At 49.1% G+C, this 20,037-nt stretch overlaps 1 long non-coding RNA gene across 3 annotated transcripts; it reads left to right on the top strand.

Moving 5' to 3' along the window:
- Positions 1 to 4,567: 4,567 nt before the first annotated feature.
- LOC107133794 lies at positions 4,568 to 14,036 on the top strand. Of its 3 annotated transcripts, XR_007341161.1 has the most exons (7): positions 4,568 to 4,778; positions 6,151 to 6,295; positions 10,350 to 10,461; positions 10,645 to 10,857; positions 11,168 to 11,373; positions 12,396 to 12,599; positions 12,962 to 14,036. It is a non-coding gene; the product is annotated as an uncharacterized LOC107133794 (long non-coding RNA). The 3 variants fall into 3 exon arrangements; XR_007341163.1 differs by lacking the exon at positions 11,168 to 11,373 and having other exon boundaries at positions 4,569 to 4,778; XR_007341162.1 differs by lacking the exons at positions 10,645 to 10,857; positions 11,168 to 11,373 and having other exon boundaries at positions 4,570 to 4,778.
- The last annotated feature ends 6,001 nt before the right edge of the window (positions 14,037 to 20,037 follow it).

The raw sequence follows: 20,037 nt of genomic DNA, 5'->3' as shown, positions 1-20,037 counted from the left end.
AAATGGGATAAGCTATGTTGCTGCCATGGCTTTTAATAACGAGAGGCAGAGGGAGGGACACAGGCTGTCCACACTCCTCCCTGACACCGCACTTTACAGAGGCCACACTGGGGCCAGTTGCCGCAATGGAAATCATTTATTTAAGACTATGAATGTGAGTTCTGCTGTCCCTTAGGAATATTGTCTTTACTGTAAGAAAACAATTGAAAAGGTGCATCATTGATGAGCTTGCCCCGGATGCAACTGGGCAAGAGACTGTTATTGGAAACTTTGCGTGTGGAATGCAATTCTTTCTTCAGGAAAGGGGACAGAGGGGCGAAATCAACAACTACACACAAGAGTCACTCCTCACCGTGCCCTGGGAGATGATGAAGTTGTACCCACTTTTCAGAGGAGGCAACTGACCGTATCAGGTCTAACCTTCATTGTCCTGGAAGTCCCCTGACTCTGCTGACTGAGCCACCTGGCCTAGACATAGCTGCCCTGGGTTCCCCTCCACCACCACCGGGGGACCCCTGCACCCCTCCTCTGCTGGACCCCTGCATTCTCTGTACCTATGCTTTGCTTTTCTCTTTTCTCCCTCACATTGGTAGACAACCTTGACCAAGATATTCCTGAAAAAGGTGCAAGATATTTTGGAGACATCATTTGGACCCCATCTGTGTGAAACCCAGTGACCCCCCCATCTCAGTGCTCACGTTGGCAGTGCCCATGACCACACTGGCACAGTGTGGATACTTAAGTCCCTGCAGCTTTTCTTCAACAGGAGTCTTTGAGCATGTGGAGCTGGAGCTACAGTGACACTTGCTGAATCAGAGTGGCCCCAAAGGCAGGACGGAACGTGAGGGTCCAGGTCGGCAGGGTCAGGCTGGGCAGGATTTTCATTATTTCATGCCAAAAAACCCATCTGTGCTAACACAGTTGAGGATAAAACCACGGAGCAGGATTATTGAGCTAGGCCTTAGAAAGCTGGGTTGGCACAAGGAGAACTGTTTTCAGTCTGGGGAAATAAATTAGAATATGCAAAGCGTATAAGTACAATACCATTAACTTAGAAGATAAAAAGGTGTATAATTTAGTGAAGCCAAACATAAATGCCCTCCCTCAGCTCCCCAAACGCCACCTCTTTCTTCCCACCTCAGTTTATCATTTTTATTGTGATTGCCACAGTTTATGGAAAGAGAAAATAATCTATATTTATAATGGGGCATTATTTGCATATATTCCGTTTGCAATTTACTGTGCTGTGCACCCTTAGCAGAAGTTGATTTCAACAGCTGTGTCTTAATGTCTTTAAGATCTCTGATACTGCACTTCCTTTGCTAATGGAGAATTTCTGATCCCGAAGAGAAGTCTCGGGCAATTAGGTAAATATTTTATTCTAATGCTGATTAATCTTCTCCATAATAGTTATCCCTCTGATAAGAAGAGCAAGCAAATATTTTCCTATAAAGGAATTAAAAAGACCTGTCTATTTTTGCTTCCAGGTAACAGAATATGTTTATCGATGTAGAATAAATGATATGAGATGGCGGATCAGCTTGGGAGGCTCCATCTCTCTCACAATTTCATAAAGATGAGGTGCACTGGAACCCTAAATCAACAAGATACGTTTAGTCCTTAAAAGCACATTCAATTCACGATTTCAATTCAGCACTTCTACATTTTTTTCGGGGTCAATAGCAAAGCGTGGTAGCCCCCAATCTATTTTGTTTTTAGCAGACTCATCTTTGTGCATCTGAATTTCACCATGGGAAATGAACCAAAGGATAAATCAGCATAATTACAAATACTCTCTGCTTGCAGCAAAACAGTCACAGTGTTTCTTTTTCTCCCCCACCATTGTTATGGGACCTGGAGTAGCACCATGCAAATTTCATAGACAAGAGAGCGCTTGCCCCAGGGCTCTGGAAAGAACACAGCTCTAGACAGTAGAGATTTGATTTGAGACTTCTCTCCCCTCGTGTACCTTCTGAGCAAAACTGTCCTCACGGTAATGACACTCCCATAACTAATGGAAATTCGTCAGTTTTATGGAATGGTAACAAGATTCAGAGCACTGAATGAAATAGCACAAAGTTTTCCTCCTTAAAAAATATGAGGTTGACCCCTGCGTACGATTTTTGAAGGGTTCTCTAAAACCTGAACCCTCACAGCCATGCACCGGGAAAGGCACACATCAGAAATGGAGAGCCTGATGAATAATTGCGAAGTAAATACAAACACGACCTTGACCTCAACACGGGTCAAGGAGTAAACACCAGACTGGCCGAGTCCTCTGCTGGACCTGCTGATGAGCCCCACAGGTGCTTCCCCCCAGGCCTCCAGGGCCTGAGCCACAGTCAGCCGGGTCTGTTCTGAGTCACATCGAGGGAATCAGTGCAGGGCCATAGTCCTTTGTTGCTCACCTACACATGCCTGTGTCCCCACGGTGCATCCATTTCCACCTTGCCCTGGGTGTCCCGTGTGACTATGCCAACAGGTACTTACCCATCCGCCCACGAGGAGCATCGGCCCTGTGACAGATTAGAAGCTATTTTAATAAAAGTTGTCAGTAACTTTCTTTTCTTTTTCTCTTCCTTCTTTCCTTCCTTCCTTCTTTTCTTTTTGGTGCTGGGAAAGGACCCAGGGCCTTGTGCCTGCTAAGCACATGCTCCGTCTCTGGCCACACCTCCAGTCTCCAGGAACCTCCCTGTGGAGGTGATTCTGCTCATGTAAAACTTGAGGTCCGAGAGTTTCAACGAATTTCATTTTAGAAGATAATGCCGAGTAATTTCCATAGTTGCTGGCTGGTTTCCATTCCCACAGGCAGCATAGAGAATTTCATTTACTACATTTTCCCACCAACATGAGAAAACTGTTTGGCTATTTGGGTGGGATATTAGTAATCTCCTCATGACGTTCATTGGTACTTCAGTGACTCAGGAGGCCGAAATCATTCTGATGGATTTATTGATTCTTTGGGCTTTAACCACCCCCCCCCAATTTTTTGAATTGTCTTTTCAAGAATTTTGCCTTTTTTTTTCTATCAGGTTTGAATGTCCTTTGCATATGACTTTGTAGTATTTTTTTGCTTTTTGCTTTGTCTTTCCCCATTTTTATGGGTGCATGATGATGGGATTGGCTGTTACATGTTAGCACATGCTAACATGTATAATAATGATATAATTTGGTCAGTATCACTCCCCAGCTCTTCCCCCCTCTACCCCTCACCCTGGTTCCTTTCCTCTGCTGATCCCCCTTTGGTTATCGTTACATTCCTGCACATACACCCCACCTAGCTTTCCCTTTTTCCTCTCTGGCTTCCACATAGAAAACATATGACCTTTGACCTTCTGCTTTAGCTGATTTCACTTCACCTAATGGACTCAAGTTCCATCCATTTTCCTACAAGTGACATAATTTCATTTTTTTAATGGTTGCATAAAACTCCATCGTGTATATTTACCACATTTTCTTCATCCATTCATCCACTGATGGAGACCTAGCCTGGTTCCATAGTTTGGCTATTGTGAATTGTGCTGCTATAAAATGGGTGTGCTTGTGTGGCTATAGTCTACTGACTTTAAATCTTCAGGATAAGGACCAAGGAGTGGCAGAGCTGGGTCAGGGGGTTGTTCCGTGCCTAGTCTTTTGAGGAACCTCCCTACTGATTGGCACAGTGGCTATACTGTTTATAATCCTACCAACAGTGTACAAGTATTCCTTTTCTTTCTGTCTCTCCAGCATTTATCATTTGTTTATTCTTGATGGCTGCCACTCCGACTGGAATGAGATGAAATCTCAGTGTAGTTTTGATTGGCGTTTCCCTAATTGCTAAGGGTGTTGCATATTTTTTTTCACCGATTTCTTGGCCCATCTTTTCTCCATTCTGAGATTTCCTTTCCATGTACTCAAGATGGTATTTGGATGAAGAGAAGTTCCTTCCCTGTGTGGTGTCTGATGTGGCCAGCACTACTCCCCCGCTGCAGGACCACCTGAGCTACAAGGGTCTGTGAGGGCAACTTGTTTCTAAGTGGGCCACCCACCCTGTTCCATTGGCTGTGTGACGGTCCTGCCCCCTTACTGTCTGGATGCAATCACCGCATTGCTTCATGAGATCTGAGGGGCCAACTCATCCAAATTCACTCTTCTTACCTGTCCCTAACCCTTTACATCTTTGTATAAATTTTAGAAGCAACTTAAATATCTCCTGAGGTTTCCGTTGGCGTCATGGTGAAACTTCACAAACAATTTGAGTTTTCCATGCTTGAGCAGGGGTGTATCTAGCTAGACATATCTTCCCTCATTTATCTCAATGATGCTTTGTCTTGCAGGAGTCACAAATATCTTTCATTCAATTTAGAATTCAGCATTTTATCTTTCTATTCTCTTGTAAGTGGCAACATTATTTAATTTGATTTTCTCAGCATCTGTTGCTTGGATACAAAAATGCTATTGATTTTTATATTGATTTTGTATCCAAGTTTCTTTACAAAATTTGCTTATCGATCGAAAAAGTTGTTTTTTAAAAATTATTGATTTAAAAGTTCTCTAGTTTGATGTCCTCTGCATAGATAATCACGCCACCTGCAAGAGAGTTTCGTTTCTTCCCTCTCAGTCTCTAAATATGTTGTTTCTTTTTGTTCCTTTATTAGCAAGGCTGAGGCTTCAGTTCAACTCACAACAGAAGTGTTGATAACTGGACATCAGAGTCTCATTTCCAAACTGTACTTCCTCTGTTTCCCCCTTAGGTGTGATATTTGCTGTGGATTATTTTTGTAGATATTCTACAACAAGTGAGTTGGCTTCTCTTCTAGTCTTACATGATTATTTTATTATTTTGGGGGACTGCTGGGGAGGAACCCAGGGCCTCACACCTGCTGAACACGAGTGGGCTAAACCACTGAGGTGCACACCCAGCCCTCATGCTGCCCTCTCAGGTGGGCCCAGAGGAGGGAGAGGGTTTGCTCAAAAGGAAGGTGTGTGCCAAGGCTCAGAGGCCAGGTAAGGCAGGAAGTGGGCTTTGGGATTCAGGACAGCAATGGGCCTTAGATGCGTGTGCTCTGGAGACAAGTGGGGAGACACCATGGAGAGTGACATCAGAAACCTGGGTTTTATGTCACCTGAGGGAAGGTGTCTCTGAAGATCTTGGGTTGTGCAGGGTTGTGATCAGACCGTGGGAAGTAGCTCCTGTTGGCTGTGGCCTGGAAGCCCCCTGGAGGGGACACAGCAGGCCTAGGTAGGAAGGCTCAGTCCAGTCTGGATGGATGAATCCAGGTACAGAGAATCAAGACAACTCCACGAGACGTGATTCAACAGAATTTGTGATCCGCCACAGAAGGCAGGAGGGAGAAGGAAAATCACAGACAAATCCTCATGGTTCCCATGGGAATCTGGGGGTGGGGGACCCAGGCCTGGCTGAGTCAGGAAACCCGCTCAGACACAGCCTTTGATGAGCGGGGGAGGCCGGGGGCTGAGCAACAAGTATGGATCCCGTGCTGTGTCCAGGGCCAGGCTCATCCTCCTGGCTGGAACCCACGAAGCATTACCCCCAAAGGCTCGACCCCCAAGGTGAACTGATTCTTTTGACCACAATCCAACAAGATAAGGACAGTTTTTTTTCCCCCATTTTGTAGATAAAATAACTGAAGCATGGAGTGGTTAGGAGAGGACTCAGGGTGCCCAATAAGAAAAGGCTCCTGCAGATAAGGGGTCCCCACTCCTGGGGGTGGGAGGGTCCCCACTCCCCATGCCTGCCTGAGCTCCAGGCTGGCTCTATGCTTGCCCGTCCTTGGGGACACAGCGGGTTCCCTCTGGGCCTCAGCTTTCCACCTATGCCCTAGAGTAACGCCCAACACTATTTACAGGGTTCACGGCCTAATGCATGCAGCAGCCTGGGGAGGCTCAGCTTAAGGAGCAGCCAAGCTGTTTCCCTAAGGATCACCCCATTTTTACCTTCCAGCAGCAGCCCACAAGGGCTCCACCTCCTTGCCAGGACCCGAAAGGCCAGTTTCTAATACCAGACATTCTAGTGGGTTCTGTAGAGTGTTCTCCCTGGGATTTATCTTAGGTTTCTTTGGGGACTCATGATCAGGAGTTTATTAACTCCATCCATCTTTGACAAGTGTCTGCTCCAATTTCGTCCATTTTTTCTGGACTGTTTTCCAGCACTTAGGGCTTCTGGGTTACAGAAGAGATCCCTGGTGACAGTCATCAGGCCCTGTGACGAGAAAAACCGTGCTACACAGCCTCAGTGTCCCACGGAACACAGAGCCCAGAGCTTGATGAAGAGAGAGAGGGACGGGATCACGGGGTGAGTGTGCAGGACACCTCCCAGGCATTCTCCTGGGGACCCACTTCCTCCCTGTCCTCCAGCTGTCTCCCTGGCAGGGGCTTCCACTGACTTCTAGGGGTGGCTTCTCTGCCTATCATCCTTGGCAGCTGTGGCCTGGCTCCCAGGGAAGCTGGCGTGGTCTCCTGGGCCTCAGGAGCTGAGGGTGGTCACTCCGACCTCTTCACTCACACGCAGGCTCAAGGTGGCCTTTGCTAATTTCTAAACGACCATTTGGAGCGTCACTTCCTTCAAGTGTGGCATCCTCCAGAAGCCTTTGCTGGCTCTGAGCTGGCTCTGGAGCAGCCCAATTGCAGGAGGGCTCCTGTCACCATCACCCTGAAAGAGACTATTTCAGGCTTTGAATGTGTGTCTTCATTGCAGAGGGGGAAAGGGGCCGCTCTGCTCGCTCTGTTCAGAGCCTCCAGGGATTCACATAGGGACCAGGAGGAAATCTTAGCCTCTTAGGCCAATTCTAAGTCTCCTTCCGATGTGCCACAGAAGCTCAACAATTGCACTACACAGAAAAAATAAATAAACCTCTGTGATGGACGCCCACGCCGAATCTCTTGCTCACTCCTGAACCCTAATGTGGAGGCTGGGAGCTGCAAAAGTTAAATAGCTCATTCCCAGGTCCACCTGCCTCTGGGACGCTCCAAAACACATCATCAAAAAATGCCGAGGAAAAATACAGTGCACAGCTTTTGTAAAAACTTATGAATTTTATATAAGTCAGAGGAGTTGAGGCTCTTGCTCCATCTTTTTCTTGGACTCTCTTCCTGTCTAGAATATGGGTGTGACTGCTGGAGCTGCAGTCAGCATTTTAAAACCAACAGGAAAAGTCCAATAGTTATAGATATTGAGGCCCTGACATTGTGCACTTCCAATTTATATATTGTGTGATAGACACAGACCCAATTGGTCTGGGCTACCATTATTTCAATGTATTTTTACTTGCAGTTGAAAACATTCCTAACTAGTGCTAAGTATCTCCTTGGCATACTTGGTTGGCAGTTACAAAGGAATGGCAACGTCAATGGTAACATTCATACAACGAATGATCTTCTTTGTTCACTTAATAATCCAACTGATGTTTACTGAGCACCTACTAGGTGGCATCCCTGTTCCAGGTGAAGAGGGGACCTCAGTGGATACATCAATGGAGCGCCCACAGTAAAGTGAAGACCAAGATCAGGCAGACAAGCAGGATCTCTTCTGTGACAGAGGAGCATGCTGGGAAACAGGGCAGAGCTAGGGTTGAGTGAGGGGCATGCAAAATCCCAGGGTCCCTGCGAGGAGGTCACAAGAGCAACTTTGGATGATGTTCAGAGAAATGATCCTTGAGGAGTAGCATTCTACCTGGACCTGAATGACAAGGCAGAGTCAGCCACGTGGAGACCCTAAGGGACCACGGGAGTGGAGTGACCATTACAAACACAGATAAATGGAAACAGGTGTGGTCAGCAGGGTCCTGGGCAGGGGCACAGCCCAGCCAATGAGAGGCAAGTGGAAGGGGTGAGGCCGGGGTTGGCAGGAGCTGGACCCTGGGAGGGCTTACAAAGACCATGGTGAGGCGTTGGATGTGGTTTTGCGACATGGGCTCTGTTCATTTCAGATTTGGCCTTTTGTCCTCAATCCTCAGAGACCCCTCACTGTCTGGTGATGGAGTCGGTCAGGACCCATCACGGTTAGGTTCCACAGAGCCACAGGCCCCTGGCTACTGATCCATCCCCTGGGCCTGCCACTGGCCCAGTATGAAAAGAAACATGGATTCAAAAGCGTCTGCCAGTGCGGACTAGTTAGTAGCTCCTGGAGACTCAGAGCTCAGAAAATAAACCCAACCTGACCGACTGGGCCAAATTTTAACTGCGGAATCCCAGGCAAACCTCACAGCCTCCTCAGGCCTCAGAAGTAAAGAGACGGACCTCCCAGGCAGGAGGACTGAGGGCTAATGTAAGGACACTCCACTGGGGCCCCGGCTGTGCGGGGGACAAGTTACAACTTACAACATTATTAAATACTGTGGTCTTGGCTACGTTGGTGGTGTCTAGCTGAAGAGGCCCCGAGAACAGGTCAGATCCATTTCCGTAGGTTTTACAGTGAACTACTTTCCAGGGTTGGCACAGGGTGACGTAATGCAGCCAGGGGTCAGAATTTAAGGAGACACTCACACTCAGGGCCTATTCCTGTACTGGCACCAACCTGAGAATCAGCACCTCCTTAAATCCCGCAGCCTGGACAATGGCCTGCCTGGCCCCATCTGGACCTGTGCCTTCCAGAGCTCAAACTCTCCTGCCATGACTCTCCTCAAATCCCCAGAGGCTGTGCCACCACAGGGCTGGGACAATAGCAGGAGGAGAAGGAGGGCACCCATTTCCCAGTCTCTGACCACAACTAGAGGCCGACCCTCCTCGCCTGCAATTATCTCCAGGCCACTCAGAGAGATTTCCTTCCGTCCCCACAGAGCCAGTTCCCCGACAATGGTACCGGTAATAGCTGCTAATTCGCACTCCATGAAATTGTGGAGGGGCTCCCAAGCTGTAAGGAGGTCACAGTCTTCTTGGCCTGTTGATAGGGACAGATTGAGCTATGGAACCATCAGAGCTCTCGGAGTTATTAGTGTTCCTGGTGCAAAGCACCCTTTTCCTGCCCAGCATTTTGTCATGTGGATGCGGAATTGCTGACAGCTTTTTTGGCAACTTGAAACTGGTCCCGGCAGGGTCAGAGAGTCCCCCTGATGGCTGTGTGCTTGGACGTGGAGTGACCGTGCCCGTAGCACTGGGAAAGAGACCTGCTGACCCACCCCCTTATGAGCTGGCATCTCCACTTCAACCAGGGCCTCGGCCCTGAAGTAGTGCTGTGCTCAGGCCCGTATTGCCAGCAGATAGGGACAGCGGTGACTGAAAGGGGCCCACGGCGGGTGATTTTTTAACCACTCTGCATCTCTGAAATCACGTGACCTGTATAGTGTGGGGGCTGCCACCCCATTTCACAGATGGAGCAAGAGAGGCCACACTGTCCCTCTGTCAACCAGACGAGGTGTGGAAAGGGCAGGGATCTCCTTTACACATCTGTGCTGTGTCTGTGCACGAGCGTTTTCTTATCCCAAGATGCTCTACGAGTCCCTTCCAGGTTACTCAAAAGTCAAGAATCGGTAAGTATGCAAACATGACAGCTCTGCCGCTTTGCAGATTTCTAGTGCTTATCTATTTTTTCCTGATAGAAAGGGTGGTTGGTGTTACCTGGACGAGAAGGGCAGTGCACTGAGCCTCAGAGAGGCTCATGCATGTCAGACCAGAGAGACGGAAGCTTGGACAGGCAGAGGGCACTGGGCTGAGATGGGGCAGGAGTGCACCACAGCTGGACAGACCCGTGCATGCAGGGGCAGAATCCTTGCCTGCAGGGGTCTCCATGTATGGTTATTTGTTGTGAGCTAGCAAACTCAGCGATGTAACAGGGATGGACAGGAAAGGAAGAGGGAAGTGGGGTTGAGACACGGAGATGAGCCCTGGGTTGGGGGAAAGAGAAGGCCAGCAGCCCTCCACGGGGCCCTACAATCTGTCCTGCATCCCCACAGTGAAGTGGTCACTCAGCCTCAAAGTCAGCATGGATAAGGTGTCAGCCCATGGGAGAAGAATGATTTGAGATTTGTTTCCATCTGTCTTTCCTAAGTCAAGCAGGAGGGACCACCTTCTCCCACAAAGGTGAACTCAAGGGCACAGGACATTTAGCTGGTTGAATCGTTGCCCTTGCCTGATGCATGTTCATGCTGATCACCGGAATGTCCTGCGTGCGATCCTCTCTTCCTCCCTGTGCGAGGGCCATTTCGCCCCCAGGCATCTGAAAGCCTTCAGCATGGATGTGGGTCCCTTCCTTGTTAGATGCAGGGCATGGGACACGTTGTCTAACTTGCCGTGCTTCTCAATGAGCGAGGGCATGGAACACCCAAGACTGGGACATGGGTCAAGCCATGAAATCGGTGATGATTTTTATGGCAACAATAGGAATTCCACAACCTCGGTGCCCCTCCCTGCAGGGCCCCAAGACGTCCATCATCGTCTGGACGAACATGGCTTTCGCAGTGAGATGCAACCCATCCTAACAGTGATGCCACAGGATAGTCCACCACCCAAGGTCATCTCGAGTTGGTAATGCACACCCTGCACTCAGACGTAATGGCAGTCATTTGTATTTGCGTATTGCTCAAAACCCCACAGCTTCTAGACACAGGGTCACACAGGCAGGTGCCAAGACATAAGCTGAGGTGTGGACTCCTGTTTTACAGGGGAAGAGGTCGAGGCCTTGAGAGGTCAACTGGTTTCCCTGCACAGGTCCAAACAGATGGAAAGTAAGGGGTCAGATGTGACCTGGGTTTCCTAATGACAACTCAACACAGTGATGACCCCAAGGAAGAAGACCCTCTGCAGCAGTTACTGCACCTGCCTGTGAGCAGAACCAGGTGTCTGAGAAGTTCAAACACAGGCTCCAAGGTGCCAGCTCTCAGGAGCTTGCCTGGGGTCCAAGACCACCTCCAAACACATCAGGTGAAATGAGAAACACCTCCGGCCGCCCAGCCTGGACCCAGCCTCCTCCTCACCTCCTCACGCCCCTCCTCCCCCCGTTCAACAGGCCCCAGCCCCCCAACCCACCTTCACTTTTGGCACATGCCCCTGCTTTGCATTCGCTCCTGCCTGTCCAGTGTCCCCAAGATGCGGCAGTGCTGGGTCTTTCTCAGCGCTCCCATTTCAAACCCGTGGTCACCTCCTCCTAGAGACCCTCCTGCCCCACTGCCTATGTCAGCTCTCTTCGCCTCTCCCAGTCCCCGGAGCTGCTCCCTTCTGTGCCTTCCTGTAGGAATCCCACAGGCTGGTTGAAGTGGTTGATTTCTGCATTTGCCTGTGGTCCAGTGCACCCTCCATATTAGGAAACGAGCTCCTCATGGGCTGGGATCTTGTGCCTCTGTCACCTCCCAAAGCTTTGGCACATAAAAGATACTCGGTATAACGCCTGTCAAAATGAGCAAGATGCAGGTGCTCACACGAGGCCCTGGGGCAGGACAGGTGAGGGGAAGGCGGCCTGCAGGGGTCTGCAGTCAATGACAGGTCCAGCCTTCAGCATCCTCACTCACCAGCTCTGCATGGCCCCAGGAATCTGCTTGATCTCTCTGGAGCTCTCACCTCCCGTAACTAAGTGGCGGTGTTCATGGTGCCTCGCTTTCAGAAGTGCCATGAGACACAGAGTCACTCCTGTGGTGCACCTTGCACAGAGACAGGCCCACAGAAAAGGACCAGTGCAACCTGACCACACCTTCCACTCCTGTGAACTAGGCCCCACCTCCCACGACCTCCACCACCTCCCACGACCTCCACCACTCCCAAGACCTCCAACACCTCCCAAGACCTCCAACACCTCCCACGACCTCCGCCACCTCCCACAGTCCACACCGCTGGGAATCCCTGTGTGGATTAATCCTCTGATGAGGTTGGAACCCCCATGATCCACTCATTTCCCAAGGGCACTGCCTGTGTTCATTGCTGCACTAGAGACCGACCCTTCCCCACAAGAGTCTTCGGAGGACCCTTCCTACCCAAACCATAACACCATGTGACCTTTGGTGGGTGTGGGCAGAGCAGCCGATCTCAGGCCTGGGTGAGATTGTAGGAGGAACCACAGTTCCACTCCCTCTGCCTTCGCCTGTGAGCACCCAAGAGCTGGCCTGGGTCACCCCAGGCCCTCAGCTTGCCAGTGGCCCAGCACAAGGTCACACAGACCAGAACATAGAGCACTTCTGTCCCCCAGGGAGTTGCTCATGCCCTGTTCAACAAACAGCCAACCTTCAAAAGCCTTTTCTGACTCCTACCTCTTCCTGTCAACTTTGCATGTCTTAAAAATCTTAGAAACAGAGCTGCAGGGTATTCACGGAAGGATGGCGCTTCTCTTTGACCTAAGGGTCAAGATTTAGGTAGAAAATACTACAAATCCCTGAGTTTCAATTGTCCCCGAGGAGCATCTCTGAATTGGAGCTGTTTTGGAGTTGCTTTCTCCTCTCAATCTCCTGCGCTGTCTGTTCTTGATGGTAAAGGAGTTCAGAAGCCTGGGTTGGCCGTGGAGCCCCGGGAAGCTCTGGAGGGAAGCTTGGAATGTCAACACCCCACGCACCGCCTGCCCTCCCTCCTGGGGCTTCTGACTTACTGACAAGCTAGTGAACAGGCTTGTGTACGAGCTGCGACACGTGCAGCCTCCCTGATCCTCCAGCCTCTGCAATGCCCATCTTGACTTGCCTCAGGTAAGGATCTACAGGCACAATGACACCCTGGGGGAACAGGGGGACATTGCTATCCTTCAAACCAGCACGGAGTGTGCTTGCCACCCTCCTTCCCAGTCCTGGATAAACCTCACCAGGCGCCTTGGAGCTGATGAAGCATCTACTCACAGCCGGGTGGGCGGCAGCTTCTTCAGCAATGAGATTGTCTTTTAAATTCTGCAGTTTCCTCCATAGAGCGAATGGTGGAATGGTGTCAGTCTTAGTCGCCGGGGCCTCCAGGAGTTCTGTGTCTGCTGCTGAGTGGGGCCCAGGTGTGAGTTCCTAGGGACGCTGCTAATCATTCGGGATGCCCACAGATTGTTTTCCCTGCTCTTAATCACCAGGTATGGAGCCCACAATTGGCACCATTTTTCTCCTCTACCTTCATGTTGACAGTTGCCCCCTTCAATTCAGAAGATGCATCCTAAGAGTGATCGCAGGGACACTTCTACACTGGTGACCACAGCTGACTGGAGGCAACCTGTTGACACTAGTACTCAAAGGAATCTGTGAACACAAAGGAGGGAGGCTCGAAATGCAACACGAGACTGACTGCCTTGGAGTCAGTTTGATTCTGATTCTCTCACTTAGGATGCAATACCCAGCACAGACCCTTCGGATGACAGACTCCAAAGCCACTCTCAAACCCTCACTCTTGCTTTTTAGTTATAGAGGACAGACAGCAAGATACTCATCTTTCTGACTTCCATTGTGATCAGTTATAGCACTGTGACCTAATTCAGGCCACTTAACATTTATGTGGAGGTACCTACAGAAGGCATCCCTTCAAGTAAGCGCTCACAGGTTGTGGAGAAATTTATTTTAGCCTTCCTGTCTCCTGCCAATAATGTAGATGTGATGGCTGGAAGTGGAATAGCCATCTTATAACCATAGGGAAAAAAACATAAAAACCACAGGCTACAGGTGTTGGGAAAAGAAGCGAGAAGGGGTCTAGGTTCTGCACGAGCTCTGACCTCTGGATTTAGTCCTGCATGAGGAAATAAAACCATCATTGTGTGTTCATGCCACTGACACGGGGATCTTTATTACTTGTAGCAGAAACATTACCTGGTGATATAAATACTCCAGTATGAGAAAAACCATTTCCTTGGGTGAACTCTCTGTGGTCTGTCTGTACAGCAGTCCTCGTGGACCGTTTTCTCCTGCCGGCCGGGCCAGGGAAACACCCTCCCGACTTGGGCCTCCCCTGTCGGCAGAGAGCTGGCTAGAAGCAGAAAGAACTCAAGGTCTAACCCCAGAAACTCAGGTCAAACTCTGACTCTGGAATCACAGGCTGTGGGACCCTGAGTGATTTTTGAGACTGTCGGAGCTCCACCTTTATTTTAAACAGTGTTACCTAATACATTTCTACAGAGACTGTTCCCAGCATGTGCTAATACATTAAAAACCCTCATCTTACGTCTTAGTCACTTATTTTGGAGGGTGGGTGGATCCTGGGGATTGATCTCAGGGGCACACGGCCACTGAACCACATCCTCAAGCCTATTTTGTATTTTATTTAGAGACAGGGTCTCACTGAATTGCTTAGTGCCTCACTGAGTTCCTGAGGCTGGCTTTGATCTTGTGATCCTCCTGCCTCAGCCTCCCAAGCTGCTGGGATTACAGTTTTGGGCCAGCACACCCGGCCGGCCCCTTATTTCCTTTTTTAATCCAACATTTCATAACACATTTATGCATAATATATACATACATGGTAATATATGTAGTTTACAGTAATATTACATTATTTTAATAATTTTTAAAATTTTGACACTTTGTTTTCTGGAGCACGTCCTGCAGCGTGTCTGCCTTTGGCTTGATGTAACGTGAATCACGGCTTCTATGAGACACTAATTCACAAGACACCTGCCTAAAAATGCTCTGTGGTCAAATTAAATCTGGCACTGTCTCTTCTTGATGCAGATTGACAGTCACATTAGTGTGCGGCTGGCTAGGCCCTCCCTACAATAACAACAACAAAGAGAGTCTCACTCATGCACCAGCTTTGCAGATCATTAACCCAGACTCTCACCCCAAGTCAGGGCCCTGCAGCCCACGCTGCTCAGGGAGACCTGGGTGGGAAGCGCCTTCCAGAGCAGCGGCGTGGGGAGGGCGGGGGCGTTCTTTACCTTAGAGAAGCCCAGTTCACATGCTCAGCCAGGGACCCAGGTCAATGTGGCCAGCGGACATCGTGCTGTTGGAGTGCGCCTGTGGTCAGATGAGAAGAAACAGCCCAAGTTCCCTCTGTGGGCTTCCTCCCCAGCACCACAGACCCCTCACCATCGTGAGAAGAGCACTAAGGGAATCGCAGCAAGGGCAGAGCCTATGAGACCCCTGTCAGGGCCCCTCAGAGCAATGGGCGTCCAAACAGGGAGACCTGAGGAACAGCCACAGCCCTGAGGAGCCGGGGAGGCCTGACAGCCAAATGCCACATGGGTCATAAGGACTTTGGATAAACATGAAGGAAAGTAATCATCAGTGGCATTGGTTAGCAGAAGCACATCAGAGGTGGCTTCTTAGTGGTGACAAGTATGCAGTACTGCTGCAGGAGTTTGCTGTTGGGGACGCCAGCCAGGGAGGCCAGCTGAGGCTCACAATGTGTGCACTCTGCACTACCTCCTGATTTTTCTATGAATTCAAGACAGTTGGCTTTGAAAAGTGCATTTTATTTAAAATGGATTTGATATCATTTAATCCAACATGTGCTAGGTGTATTTAAATGTGGGCTTTTCTTTTTTTTTTTCAGAAGCTCTATACATATCCTATGGAAAACAGTTTGGAAAGTTATTAGCTGGAGGAAACGTTTTTCTAATGAGCATTCTTAAAGTAGTTTTTGACTGTAAACGAAACATCCAATGTTTTACTGCTGCCAATTAATTTATTAATTTAATTGCACATATATATTTAAAGCATGATTAAGAGACTATGGCAAGTTCAAAATACCACCTTTTCCCTCTGAGGTTTTAATGGCAGGATTTCATTCAGGCAACGCTGGGGATCCCTTGGGATTGCACGTCCTCCCTGCTCGGTGAGCAGTCCTGCCTCCTCTCCTTCCTCCCCCCTCCCCCACCCCCTCCCCTNGGTGGGTGTCCTTGCAGCATCTGTCCATCACCCTGTGGGGACTGCAGTTTTCCCTGTGGGGTCCTATTCAGTGCAGTCAGCAAGCTCCACTCAAGGACTCAGCTGTCACCCACCTTCAAGCCCCCTGGGCCTCTGAGAAGCTGCCACAGGGGACCAGCTGTGGTGGCTGCAGTTGTGTGCCCCAAATTCAGAGGGTGGGGTCCTGACCCCAGAGCTCAAGGTGCAGCCATGTGTGGACATCGACCCCCTGCCCATGTGGATAGTTAAGATGGGGTCAGCAGGGTGGGCTCCGAGTGTGACTGGGGTTCTATAAGAAGGGGAAGTTTGGACACACAGACACACACACACACACACACACACACACACACAATGCCATATGAAAGAAGAAGGCAGAGATTGGGGTGACATTTCTCTAAGACAAGGAAAACAAAGATGGCCCAAGCCAGGGAAGAACCCTGGAGGAGTCTCCCTTGGAGCCTTGAGGAGAAACCAACCCAGGCTTGGACTCCACTGCCAACCTCCTAGAATGTTAAGGTGATCAATTATGGACACTTGAAAGCACCCATTTGTGGTGCTTTGTGTCAGGGGTTTGAGGAGGTGGGAACCTGGCTGTGGGACGAGGAGGTCCTGGGGCCAAAGGCCAAGCCAAGCCCAGAGGGACTGGCCATCATAGGAAGCCGTCAGTCTCCTCCCCTGAGCTTCCCGGTGGAGACGGACAGCGAGGTTATTACCTGGAGCTGGGCACACGTAGCAGCTGCATGAAGACGGCTGGCCTGTGTCGATGGCCCTCAGAGCTGATTTGCGATTAGGACAACAACCAAGAGAAGGCAGCTGATTGGAACAGCTTGCAAAGTGAGGGTTTTGCAACATACCATTAAATTGTCATAGACCAACTGTTCTTGCAATTATGTACAATAATTCTGTGATGCTAGCCCAAACCAGGAAAAATAATCTCCTTATGCAAAATGCATGCAATAAATAAAAGATGAACATTTCATTCAGCCATTCTTGCCCTTCCTAATCCTAATTATATTTATTCCTTTTTATTCATGCACAGTTTTTTTATATAAATGTAATCATGGCTTGGTAAATTCATAATCATTTGTTAAGCAGCAATGCCGATCACATCTGGTCAGTTATGACTTGCAAAGCATTTCATTAAAATGGGCTTTGCACCAAGGTTCACCCCATGAATTGTATCTGTGACCACAGAACAAGAGGGCGCACCCACAGGTACTTCCACGAGGCCTGCTGATGCATATCATCTGTCGATGCTGCTGGAAAAATTTCTTCTCAAAGCGATGGGGGCAGAGGACAGGATGACAGTGAACCCAGAAGCCCCTCAGAATAGAAACCACAGAGGTCTTTGTTCGGGCTTTTTCCCTTTGTGGTTTGTACTGGAAAGATCAGCCTTGAGAAATAGCTTGGGGTGATGGACAACGGCTCCCAAAGGACCCTCGTGAAATTCCCTGGGAGCCCTGTGTCCCTTGGCCAGTGCCATGTTCTTCAACACCCACCTTTACCAGCTCTGCCCACAGAACTCAGCAGCAGAAGCATCGAACAGAGGGCAGCGAAGGTCATCAAAGACAGCGAGGGAAATACCACATGGTGCTCAATGTCCCTCAGGTTGACAGAGTCACCTCCATGGTTGTGTTTTTCTCAGCACGTCCTGTTGTACAAACGTCCCATCAGGGAGGTTTCTCAAGTGAGCACATCTCCCAGGGCGCCTGGCTGGAAGGTTCCTCCCTAATCCTTTGCCCTCTGGTGGAACCTCCTGAGCAGAGGGCGACTTGGACACTTTCAGATGATGGACAGAACTTTTTTGTTTTCCTCTTTGGGTAGAGATCTCTGGGGTGGGGAGCAGGGAAGCCCTAATTTGCATTGTCTTTTGGAGATGCCTCTCTCTGCAGGCCCCAGAAAGGTGCTCACAGACCCACAGAGAGAAAAGTCCAGGGCCAAGGAGGCCCTGCCTGCCGATCCAATGGAAGTCAGGTCACTCACACAGCAAGTGACGCTTCTGCATCAAGTCGGCGAGATCCACATTAGGCTCTGGTCACCCTCCGGCTTTATCAAACACACTTCTCTATGGCCACCGTCTTTTCTCTCACAAACCTGTGCACATGGCCACAAGGTTTCCTGCCAGCCAAGCTTGGATCCGTTAAGACCAACATGGTTTGATATTCAGATAAATTCTTTGCCTGTCTTTGTAGACAGCCTGAGGGGAGCCAGTCGGTTTTACACTGATAAGGTAGTGAGCAGGCCTCGCCATGGCCTAGTTTTATTGTAGCTGGTGTGGAAATATATTTTCCTTCTCTCTCTGTGATGGTGAAAAGCCCAGACCACACCCTCACCTTCGTGAAAAGGCCCCAACAGCTGGCCTAGGATCTACTCCTCCCGAGACCACCTAGTGAATCACAGAAGTGGGGGGAATACGCCTGTGAACCCCAAAAACATGTCCACGGCAAACACTAGGGACAGTCCCCCATTTTCCCACAGTTTCTTATTAACCTTCTGGCTGAGCTCATGGTTTCTGTCTTTAAATAAATAATTAAATAATCCCTAAATTAAATCATTTAACTATTAAATAAATCATGCCATTATAATTCATGGTCGAGGTTTATAAAAAGGATGTGAGAGAAGGGAACGGTAATTTATAGTTTCCCATTAAACATTTCCTAAGTTATTAGCGGAAAAACAAAATCCAGACTCAGATCCCAGCAAATGCTACCCACCCCCCACCCTTTGCAACCCCCCGGCCCCCCCCCACCCACACACTGAGCAGAGAAGTCACTGGTGGGCCTTCCTGCGGAGCTGCAGGGAACCACAGGAAGCATACACACTGAGTGTCACTCAGGTCCAAGGTCAGGGTCATGCCTCTCTTCCTGTCATGTGACCTTGGATGAGTTATTGAACCTCATTACCACTCCATAACCTCAATGTTAAATTAATACCAGTTTCTACACCACAGAGTGTCACAGTTATCTGGAGGTGACAACCAGGACTTAAAGTCATGCTCAGTCAATGACAGTGCTGCTGTCCTCGGTGTCATTACTTGTCCTCTTCACAGCACACAGCCCTGCTCCAGGCTGGATTCCCAGAGTGACATGGAGGACCCATATCTGCAGGGCTCGGTCTCCCTGGACCAGAGGAAATGAGGTCACAAGGACAGCATGATGTGACAGCAAAAAAGTGTTGAGAAGATGAAGATGCACAAATAAAATTTCCACTTTCATTTGACAATTCTTAATTATTCTCAGAGATTTCATTAGAAAGTGCCTGGCGTAATATGTTTCTTTAAAAAATGAGGATATTTAGGGATATGATCCAAGTTGATAATAGTAATGAATTTTGGCAGGGGGCGGGCAGGCAGGCCACATTGTCACATTGCAGAGCATGGACAGGTCTCATCTAGAAGATTGTTGAAGTGCTGCCACTCCAAGGACCATCCAGAAAGCCTGAAGGAGCAAGTGGAACTCCTTATTCAAAGTGATGGACAGAGAGAGAGAAGAGACCAAGGCAGGGCGCCCATCACCCTAAGGGGGGAAGACCTTGAACCTGGCTGTCAGGCTAATCTCTGTTCCCATTTCAGCCTTGTGATTCCCAAATGAGTGACTTTGACAAATCTTTCCTCTTAGCCTCAGATCCCCATAAGAAGTTAATAAATGTGGTAATTAACCTGCTGCTTGTGAACTCGCTGACTCTGGGCGGGACCGTTTCTGCCATGCGGTTACCCTTGCCACTGCCTGGCGTCTCGCATGCACTTTTGATCCATCTCACATCATCTGTCTCCAAACACATTCCAGACGATTGCTACTGGCGTTATTTTCCATTCTTAAATTGATTCAAATTGCAGGGAAACTCTCAATAGCAATTAATTAATGTCACCACAAATAACTGTGCCAGTAGGTTAACTAGTTACTAGCTCTTCCTTTCTAGATGCCTCTTATTTCCTCCATGTGCACAGGAGAAACTTCGACTGAGTTTTGCTCCATCCCAGCCTCTGCAAAGGCCTAGAAGGAACACAGGGGCCATCGCCTCTCTGCTCCTCCTGGGGCTTATTGGAGGAGACCCACGGAAGCCGGCTCAGCTTGTTGGGAGCAGCGCCTGCTGGGGGGTGCTTCCTGGGGTTACTGCGGCCATGCTTCTGGTGTAAAGAAAAATAATAATATGTAGATAGAGATACAGACAAGGTGCAGAATGGCTCTTTGTCCAAGGAGTCATGTTTATTTATAACAATAAGTTTCATTAGGCCATTAGTATCATAACCACATTAGTGTTAGAGCATCAGGAAGGTTGCTTATTCTGCAGTCACATTTCACAGTTACAATATGCAATGTCA

The sequence above is a fragment of the Marmota marmota genome, unplaced genomic scaffold (genome assembly GCF_001458135.2).
Source record: "Marmota marmota marmota unplaced genomic scaffold, marMar, whole genome shotgun sequence".
NCBI lineage: Eukaryota > Metazoa > Chordata > Mammalia > Rodentia > Sciuridae > Marmota > Marmota marmota.
The sequence above is the reverse complement of the archived record's forward strand: the minus strand, read 5'-3'. Positions and strand labels throughout refer to the sequence as shown.